The sequence below is a fragment of the Silene latifolia genome, chromosome 11 (genome assembly GCF_048544455.1).
Source record: "Silene latifolia isolate original U9 population chromosome 11, ASM4854445v1, whole genome shotgun sequence".
In the NCBI taxonomy this organism is placed as follows: domain Eukaryota; kingdom Viridiplantae; phylum Streptophyta; class Magnoliopsida; order Caryophyllales; family Caryophyllaceae; genus Silene; species Silene latifolia.
The window spans coordinates 171,655,579-171,665,367 of NC_133536.1; positions in this window are offsets into that span (position 1 = coordinate 171,655,579).

Consider the following 9,789-nt stretch of genomic DNA (forward strand, 5'->3'; position numbering starts at 1 on the left):
ACTTGACACTACTCATGAGGGAAATGCACAATCAAGCTTACAATGATAGAGTGGATGCTTACAAGGCCCAATATCCGCCCCTCCTACATCTAGCTAGGCAAGGACTTCTTGAACCGTCTTGTCCTTTGCCTAGTTGGGCGGATAGGGAAGTATTCTTTCCTAGCATTCCTATTAGTGGTAGACCGGGTGAAGAGGATATGGTTGTTGAAGAGGGTGGTGACCAAGAAGGAGGAGAAGAAGAATAGGTTCAAGAAGAAGAAGTTCAAGAAGAGGAAGAGGAAAGTGAGGAAGAACAAGCAAGTGAAAGTTAGAGTGGACATGATTCCATATCTATGGAGGTTGATGATGCCTCAAGAGATGATGATGATGATGATACAATGGGTGAGGATTAGCAAACTTTGGAGGCTCCTACATTCTTACACCTCCCTTATGGTTTGTCTACTTCTCTTGTTTTTATTTTATCTTGATCATTTATTTTGTGGAGTCCTAGCAACATTGGAGGACTAACACCTTGGCTTCATTAAGGTGTTCTTTATCTTTGTTCCCAACTTGTAAAATCCAAAATGACAATCTTTAAGTTTCATGCATTGCATTCTATGTGCATAAACTCCCCCGAAATTCAAGACATTAAAAATAATGTCTATTTTGGTTTGGAGAAGTCCATGCATATGCATTGGGAGCTAATTTAAATTATGCTCTCCGCCATAACAAAAACACATGCATCATGTAGTGTAGCTTAGTATAGTTTGCATTTAGTTTAGAAATCATGCATATTCATTGTATAATTTCCTATCGTATTGGCCATTGAGGACAATGCCCATACTAGTGTGGGGATGGAAAATTCTAACTTGACTTTTATTCAAAATCCAAAAAAATCAAAAATTTCGAAAAATCCAAAAAATTTGAAAAATTGAAAAATCCAAAAACAAGTTCATTTCCTTTGTAGTGTAGACTTGTATATATTGTGTTTGTTCATCCTTGTTCACATTGATTGACTACGCCACATCCGAGACATGAGGATATTGAAGACCGCATGGTATGATCTTTCCAATCTCCTTTTTCCTCTTTATGTTAATGACTATGTGGCTTTATCTTGATTGATGCGGTATAAACAATGTGAATTTAGGATTGCATTTAGACTATTTGGCATATTAGTTGGAAGAAGCATATGCATTAGGTTGTATAAATGTTAGTTGCATCATGGCATGTAGTTGCATTTAGGAAAAATTTTATGAAACCGTCTATTTGGGAAGCTTGACAAGTGTATATAGGCCCTAGTAGATGCTTTTTGTTCTTAAGACTTTGCTTGTTATAATACTTGTAAAACACCCTAGGATGTGTCATGCTAATATCATTTGACCTATGTATTAAGGCCTAGTCAAGAGTACCTTGTGGTGTGATAACTCCTTGGCTACCGTTTATTCCAAGGTGACCCTTGAAACCATGCAATCATCATTCATCCATGTTCTACCATACATTTTGTCATCAAAGGGAATGGGCACAAAAATTGTTCAAAATTTGAGTTCAAGAAATGAAATGAAAAGTCAAAAAGTTTGCAAATGCATCAAAAGAAAAGAGGAGTAACAAAAAAAAAATGAAAACTCCTATGCTTCAAATATAAGGCACCCTCGTTACTAATTGGGGTGACTTTGAAAATATTCAAAAGAAAATGCAAAAGTTGAAAAGTTGTCAAGTATTGAAATGCCAAACATCAAAAGAAATGGCAAAAAGAAAATGTTCTCAAATGTCAAATGCCACAAGAAATTGGGGGGAAAAACAACAACAAAAGCAAACTCCCAAATGAAACTAAAATACTATTGATCCCTTTATCCATCGTATCCATTTTTGTGCATGGTAGAGAGGGGACGACCCTTCTTTTTTTCTAGGCAAGAAGGGAAATTCCGCGATCCTCCAGTGTTTCTAACACCATAGGGAGTCTATTCTTGACAAAAGCATTTAACGATTGAGGACAAAGGTACCCTAGCTTGACACAACTTGGAGGTGATTTATTGGTATCTTTCTAGGCTTAGTAGTTTGAAGAAACCATATCTATGAAGGAGTGTGTACCCTTGAATTGCTTCTCCTTTGGATAATTTCCGCCACTTAGATGAGGAAAGTGGCTATTCTTTTTGTAGATGCATCCATTACTTGATTTTGTGTGCTTTAATGATTGGATGTGTCGCCATTTTGGCAAGACCCACCTTGCCTTGCAAGAAGGCATCCTACCTCATGGTTGTCTTGTTGTGAATTTAAGGGGCGGAGTGAGACCCGCTAATTGTCTCATGTCGGCTATATTAGTAGGATAGTTTAAATAAAGGTCCTAGTTTTGTCACCTCTTTACTCGGGACGAGAAAAGGTTCGGTTTGGGGATATTTGATGTGATCAATATTTGAGCATATTTAATCCCCGAATTAGCCTCGTTCCTATGCTTTTTAGTGCATATTTGAGTCATTTACTATATTTAGTCCTTTGTTTTGCATATTCTTTGAGGTTTTGTTTCCTTGGTAGGAGAGGAGTGCAAACCTTGCATTTTCATGGCAAAATAGAGCTAAATTAATCGAATCTAATGACCAAGAATCAAAGAGAAAACAAGACTAGAAGGCCTTTGTACATAATGTAGTAGATGGGCAATGATGAAGAAGATCCTTGCATCCCCGACAAAATCCCGGAGGATTGTTGGAAGAAGAATAAAAGAAGAAAAGAAGAAAAGGAAGCTGAGCCAAGATCCGCTCGTCCCACCCATCGAGACGCCCATCCAGCAGCTCCCCAGGATACTCGTCCAAACCTCCAGGCCGCTCGTCCAGAAGCCCCCCAATCCGCCCGTCCCAACCCTTGGACGCTCGGATTGTCCTCCAGAGAGACACGTCCTCTTCTTTCTTCATTCAAGATGAGCATATTTTTGGAAGACTAGCTAAAAGGAGACCCGCATCTTTTCTTGAGAGGAGCGATTTTTTAAGGACTTAATCGTCATTTAAGCCCTTAGTAACCCTAATTTGTGCACCTAATACCCACTATAAATACCCCATTAGTCTAATTATATTATCATGTTCTTCTTATCAATCTTTAGTGTAGTTTATATTATTCTAATCTCTCTTTAATCTTGTAATCAACTTCTAATCAAATATTAATACAAAACTCATTTCCTTAATCTCTCTATTGTTCATCTTTTATTTTAGGTAATTGAAGATTATTTGGGTTTATTGGGAGATTGACAACCTTCCATCAATCATCAAGTACTTCTATTATTCTTTTCATTATTATTTTGGAATCATCATTATGTATAATTCTCTTAATCCCTTTTTAATTATTGTTAATCATCTTCATTTATTCATCATGTTTTGCTTTGTTAATATGATTGACAACCTTGTTAACATGTTAAACTTGATAATGAGTGAGTAGTTTCCTTAACTAGGGTTAATGTATAATTAAGGGAAATCAACATGGGGATGATTCATGCTTAATTTAATATGTTTACATAATTTATTTGCTTGCTTGTTGTGATCTCAACTTATGCACATGTTATGTTTGATGAAATGCGAGCCTATGAATCCTTGCATTTTTTACCCATCACTTACCTTTTTAATGAGACTTGTAAGACATAAACCAACTCGAGTCTCATTAGACCATGCATATAGTTGAGTAGGGAGGATTAAGTCGACTTGTAGGTGTTGTAGAATCTAATCGATTCAGCTCCGAGACCCAAACCTTCCTAGGATTGTAAGATATAAACCAACTCGATCCTATCAAAACAATAATTGCTTGCTTATAATTTGAGAATATGTTTGTATGATCAATTCCCATGAATCCCCTATAAACCCATGACACCCTAGTGCTTTTAATCAATTGTTTACATCTCATTTTAGTCATCTTGCTTGTTTACTTTTATTGTTATTTAGTTTAGTGATCTTCTTATCTCAACCCAAATTGTGACACCCCTAGACACCACTACTTTAAATCGAAAATCCTACATCAGTACCCGTCCCTTGGGATCCGACCTTTACTTGCCTCTTTACTAGTCGTAGAGTTGTTTGTGAAGTTATAAATATTGTTTTGGACTAGGTTCTCCTAACGACAAGTAACCGAAATCTAAGCTCAAAGCGGACCGACCAGTTGTATCATCCACCATAATCCAAATCGTTGGTTATGTGATAACAACAAAAGGGTTTGTTACAAGTTTAAAGACCCAAGGTCTAGTTTAAAGACTAGACATGTGCTTGGTAGAGTTCATGCTATGAGAGAGAACATGAAAATAAGGGAAATCGCAATTCGAGAGGTTGAGCACGTGGACACATGGTGTGCTAAACTTTTATTGCATTAACAAGTCTTAACACACTTGTAAGACATATAGTAATAATATGGTATTGACTACTCAAAAGAAATGTCTACATTTATCGTTTGAGTTATCATTAACTCATCTTGTACTTTGTTACATCCAAACGGGTTGTAGAGACAATATTGAACCCCGTTAAAGTGAACCTGGATTAACATGGTATTCGCCCATAGTCACTTGTATGAGGTGACGTCTCGAAGTGACTAGAGTGTAATATGATTGATGGCAAGTTCAAGTGTCATAGAGTCATATGAGATGACTAGTCAATCACATAGGCAGACTGTTGGGAACACTATGTCGGGCCTAATGACCGCTTATAGATTTATGGCAAATTTATATAGCCTGGTCGTGGCAAGAGCTACTATAGTATTCTAATGAGTCGATTCTTTTGACTAAAGACTGTTCGCCCAAGGTGGCACAATTTCAGAGTAACTTTGATTTATGTTCTTATGACCTTCGTAAATGGGGTTAAAGGGCTTATTTTGGGTTATGATGATCTGTGGCTAGTCGAAGGGAATAGTGCGATAGGAATTGTCCACCCCTTTGTCAGGGTTAAAACAATATCTCAGGGCCACTCGAGGAGTAATGAACTGGAAATGCGTGGCCACGCTCGGAAGGTATCTATGGTAGATAATTCCGGTCAATCAGTTATTCTCCAGATCGAGGAAACCACTCTCGATATGATCACTTGAAAGTACGACCCGAAAGACACCTTGCATTGAGTGGGAGATAGTAATAGGACAAGAGAATTGGTGACGCACACTTGTCGTGGACAAGTGGGAGATTGTTGGAGAAAGTGTCCCCGACAATAATGCGATCACAATTGCCGATCATGATGATCACATGTTTAAATCTCATATTTAAGAATGCATGAGGGAAAGTAATATTTTACAGTCAACTGGTCCACACATATCGGTAATGATTGGCTAACTAGAGTTTGACATTACTGTCGTGCGACGGTGGTGATCAGTTGATACCCCGAGGTCATACCTATAGGGTATTACTCTTAATTGATTATTTAATTAATCGTATGCCGATACGAGTTAATTAAATTGCTTAAAATTGACGGATGATTTTGTGAGTATAATTAATGTGTCTCATTGTAATTCTATTAAATTAGATACGGTCTAAGTAATCGAATTGTTTTATTACTTAGATTAAATTATTGTTTACGAAACAATTGAAACAAGTTAAATAGTTTATTATAAATACAAGTAGTTGTAATTTATAATTCGATAAACCACTTTGGTACAAGTAATCAAGAATTACTAATTAAATTTTGTACGTGACATATTTTATTAATATCTTGATTTTTAATATGTTAAAAATACACTATAGTGTAACATGTCATGTAACATGTGACATATGACAAAATTGACAAATGACAAAATAAAATGGACCTTTTATTTTATGTGTGTGTGTGTGCCGAAAATGGAGGGAGTATTAGAGGTTAAATTGTGTTGATTATTTTAATAAGGGAAACACAATGATTATACTCTACATGTAGCCATGCAACCTATTGCTTTTGAGAAGAGCAATTTGTGCATGCATTGGCCTCAATTACTTCCCCCAACCGGTTTTGAGCATGAAAAATGGCCAAAGTTTTTCTTATAATTATTCACTACCTCTATGTATTATTTTCTAGTGTTAGAAAATAATCACTCTCTACATTTTGCAAAATATTTTTAGAGAAAGAAAACTCATAATTTCCTCTCCTCTTAACCGAAATAAGAGAGAACAAAATCGCCATTCTTGTGTCAACTTTAAGCTTGTTTTAATTAGTACTAGTCTTATATTAATTAATATAATTAAGGGTATTCCTTGGGTATAATTCCTTAGGAGAGATTCTAAACTTGAATCTTATTCTTCTATTTTGGAAAGCTCAAGATCTAGTAAGAAGGTGAACTTACTAGTGCCCATTTATCCGAAATCATCAATGTAAGAATTGATTTTTCTTCTTATACTTTGTAATAGTTTTGCATGCATAAGAACCATTTTAATTTTATAACTAAATTAAATCATCATACTATGCATATGTTAACATACGAGATTAATGAATCCCTACAGGAGCACCATCCACATAGATTCTCTCACCCTTAAAACAAAAGAACCATTCTCTAACTTCCTAATCCATCTATTATGACACCAATATTTCTCATCCATCGTGGGGGCAGACTCGAACAACCCAGTTCCTGACGCAGGTAGAGCTTTAAAGTCAGTCAATCTCTGGGCCAAGCGGGTCACTATGACCCCATAAGTAAGGTAACGGCTCGGAGACCATGCCATAAGATCCAGACTAGAGCATACAACCCCAGGAGCACTATAGTAAAAAGGCTTCCCCCTACGAGGGTTAAGATAGGACATCAACAACATTACCTCATGAGTGTTCATCTTACTCATATCCTCCCTCCCAAACAGTAGACAAGTCATCATCCTAAGGAACATACAGAGTGACATATGTTGAACATCATTAATCACTCGCACTCAGCACGGGTCTCCCGGTCAGGTAAGGTTGGTAGAGAGGTGCCCCACTGTTCTTCGCCACATCACTCAAGTACCCCTTTTTCTCGGTCTCTAGCCCAAGGTGGTTAGCAAACTCATCAAGTGTCAAGCTATGGTCATTGTTCATGAGGCGGAAAGAAACGGTTTTCCCCTCTACATCATACTTAAAGGAGCTCAGAAACTCCAAGGTTAGATATCGGTAGGACTTCTTTCGAAGATTGTAAAGTCCCTCAATTCCCAAGATCTCAAAATTGTGAATGATATCCCCTTGAACCCCCAAGGTCTCCAAGATGTCGGGGTCCACACAACGAGTCGGCCTCATGGTCCGACCCATTAAGGCCACAAAAGCAGCCCGCTGCGTGAAGTCACAGAAAATTACCAATGGATATTCGTCCACCGGAGGAACAATGGGTTCCTGACTAGATTGGCCAGTTTCCAAGTTAACATTGGCGCGAGTCCGCCTCTTAGCTGGGACTTTTGCTTTCGGCATGCTGCAAAAATATGGATTCAACAAGGATTTTCTAGAAATTTTGCCATAGTAAGGACTATTTTTTGAATTATACACTTTTAAGACGAAGTTTTAAGACGGATTTTTCTCGCAAAAGACATGTCAAACTAACCAAGAAAAGCATTACTATCAGCAATTAACTCCCAAGGAACATCCTAGAGGCAATCTAGGTGACTACTAATCAAAACTTGGAAGCAAACCCTAGAAAAATTTTTAACATAAGATGGATGATTTCAAGCATGAAAACCGTTTTAGAGCATACATAGGCAATGTTTAAGAGCAAATATGACCAAAATATCAATATAGAAGTATAAAAACTTTGGATTACAAGAGAAAAAATTTAGATTTTACGGCAAGTTTTCTCCATTGATTGAATTAAAAGCTAAGAAAATTGATTAGATACATTACCTTGATTGGAGGTTGAACAAAGCAAGTGGAAATCCAAGAGCAACTACCACCAAGAATCACCCAAGTATTTGAGAGAGAGAAAATTTTGAAGAATTAGTGTAGAATGAAGGTAGGAGGCGGAAATAAGAAGGGAAGAGGGGTTATAGAGTTTTTTCGAAATTAACCGAGCTGGACCGTGATTCTTGGGTACTCGGTCGAGTATTGGGTTTACTCGGCCAAGTAGAGACTACTCGGTCGAGTATTTGGTCTACTCGGTCATTCAGAGGTCAGTAGCGAGTGTAATCTGCCATTCCGAATACTCGGCCGAGTATGGCCTACTCGGCCGAGTATCTACGTTACTCGGTCGAGTTCAACAAAACAATGACGGAATTTAGAAGATACTAAGAGTATTTCCTGCAAAATAATAAACATCATTCGGATTCACTGGATTGAGCTCGTCACCATTAGACCCTATTTCTAACACACACAAGGCACCTCTTGAGTTATAAAATTCATTACAACATTCTTATGCAACACATGTTATTATGCACATAACCGGTAGTAAGAAAATCCACACCACAATACATATGCACAACCAATCTTGACTATATTGCGGGTAGCACAGGTCATATATTTCTAACTCCATGCCACAACACATATACACAACCATCGTTACAAGTACACATATATATACCATTAAGCACACGTTCACATTCTCGTCCTTCTTATCATGTTACAACACTACCATTGCTTGTTATCTCCTCTGTCATGTACCACTATGCATAAGGCTTTAGATTCATCAGTCAACTCATCTATACGAGCACGCCACCTAATCTTACTAACACTTCATTGAAGACATCGCTTACGCGCAAACATAACTCCACCTATTCCATACTCGACACATTATCACATAGACTACTACATGCATACATACTTGACACACACAATGGCACAGAGACACTCCCACACATCTACCCTTTCACGGTGGCTGGCTTAAGCATGATTGGGGATGGGATTCTGCGATGAGGGTGCCTTCTCACCCAAAAATGACATAAGGGGCTCCTAACACACATACACCAGGTTCATTTTAATTTGACACCCTACATTCATTTGGTTCATTAGTTCAGGTTCCAAAATCGTCGCTCTGATACCACTTTGTAACACCCCCATACACCAAGGTGCCTTACCAAGGATCACCCCAGTGTATAAAGGTGCTACAATCTCGGATTTCCGAGGTAAGTAGATCAAATAAACAATAGTAGAACATTTATTAAATAGCTTTATACGTTACATTAATAAACAACGAGACAAAGATACAACGTAGAAAACTGAAGAGACTACTAGACATGAATGGCGGCGATATCTACTTCGGTAGCGTGATGACTCGATTCCCTTCCATGTTCCGCAAGCATCAAGACTAGCCGTACCTGCTAAGCAACTGCTCACCATTCCTGAATGGATCACCACAGTTTTGAAAACACAACACGGGGTCAGTTCACTGAATAATTATAAAGATAAGCAAATAAAACAAAGATAAACCAGTTGTTCCATCATAAATCTCCAACTCCCAATCACATCTCCTAACTGACTACACACTAAAGTGTGTAGCCCTTCTAGTGGGGGGCCACAGCCTTGCCCACCTAAGCCCCACTCATCACACGAGCGATAACCCATGTTCATTAATGTGCACATCCCTTCTTTGGTGGGTTCCACAAAGGGCGAATCAAAGGCGTGAAGCCATTCCCGTAAGTGACTCCACTCAGCCGAGGACGCGCCTCGTAAACATCATCAACCATCTAACTCCAACACCCCGTACTCCAATCCACCAACAACAATCAATCAACAATATTAATCATATCAATTAATCACAAAAATGCAGCTTAAATCAATTATACAATCAACCGAGTAGGGAAACCGTACCTTATCGCTAATCCATGAAAGTGCATCCAACAACTAGCCAGGCAAAACTCCGAGGCATATACTACATGTAGTAACTAGGGCTGAGCAAAATCGTATACCCGATACAGTTTTGAAAACCATATCGGGTTTACGGTTTTTAATA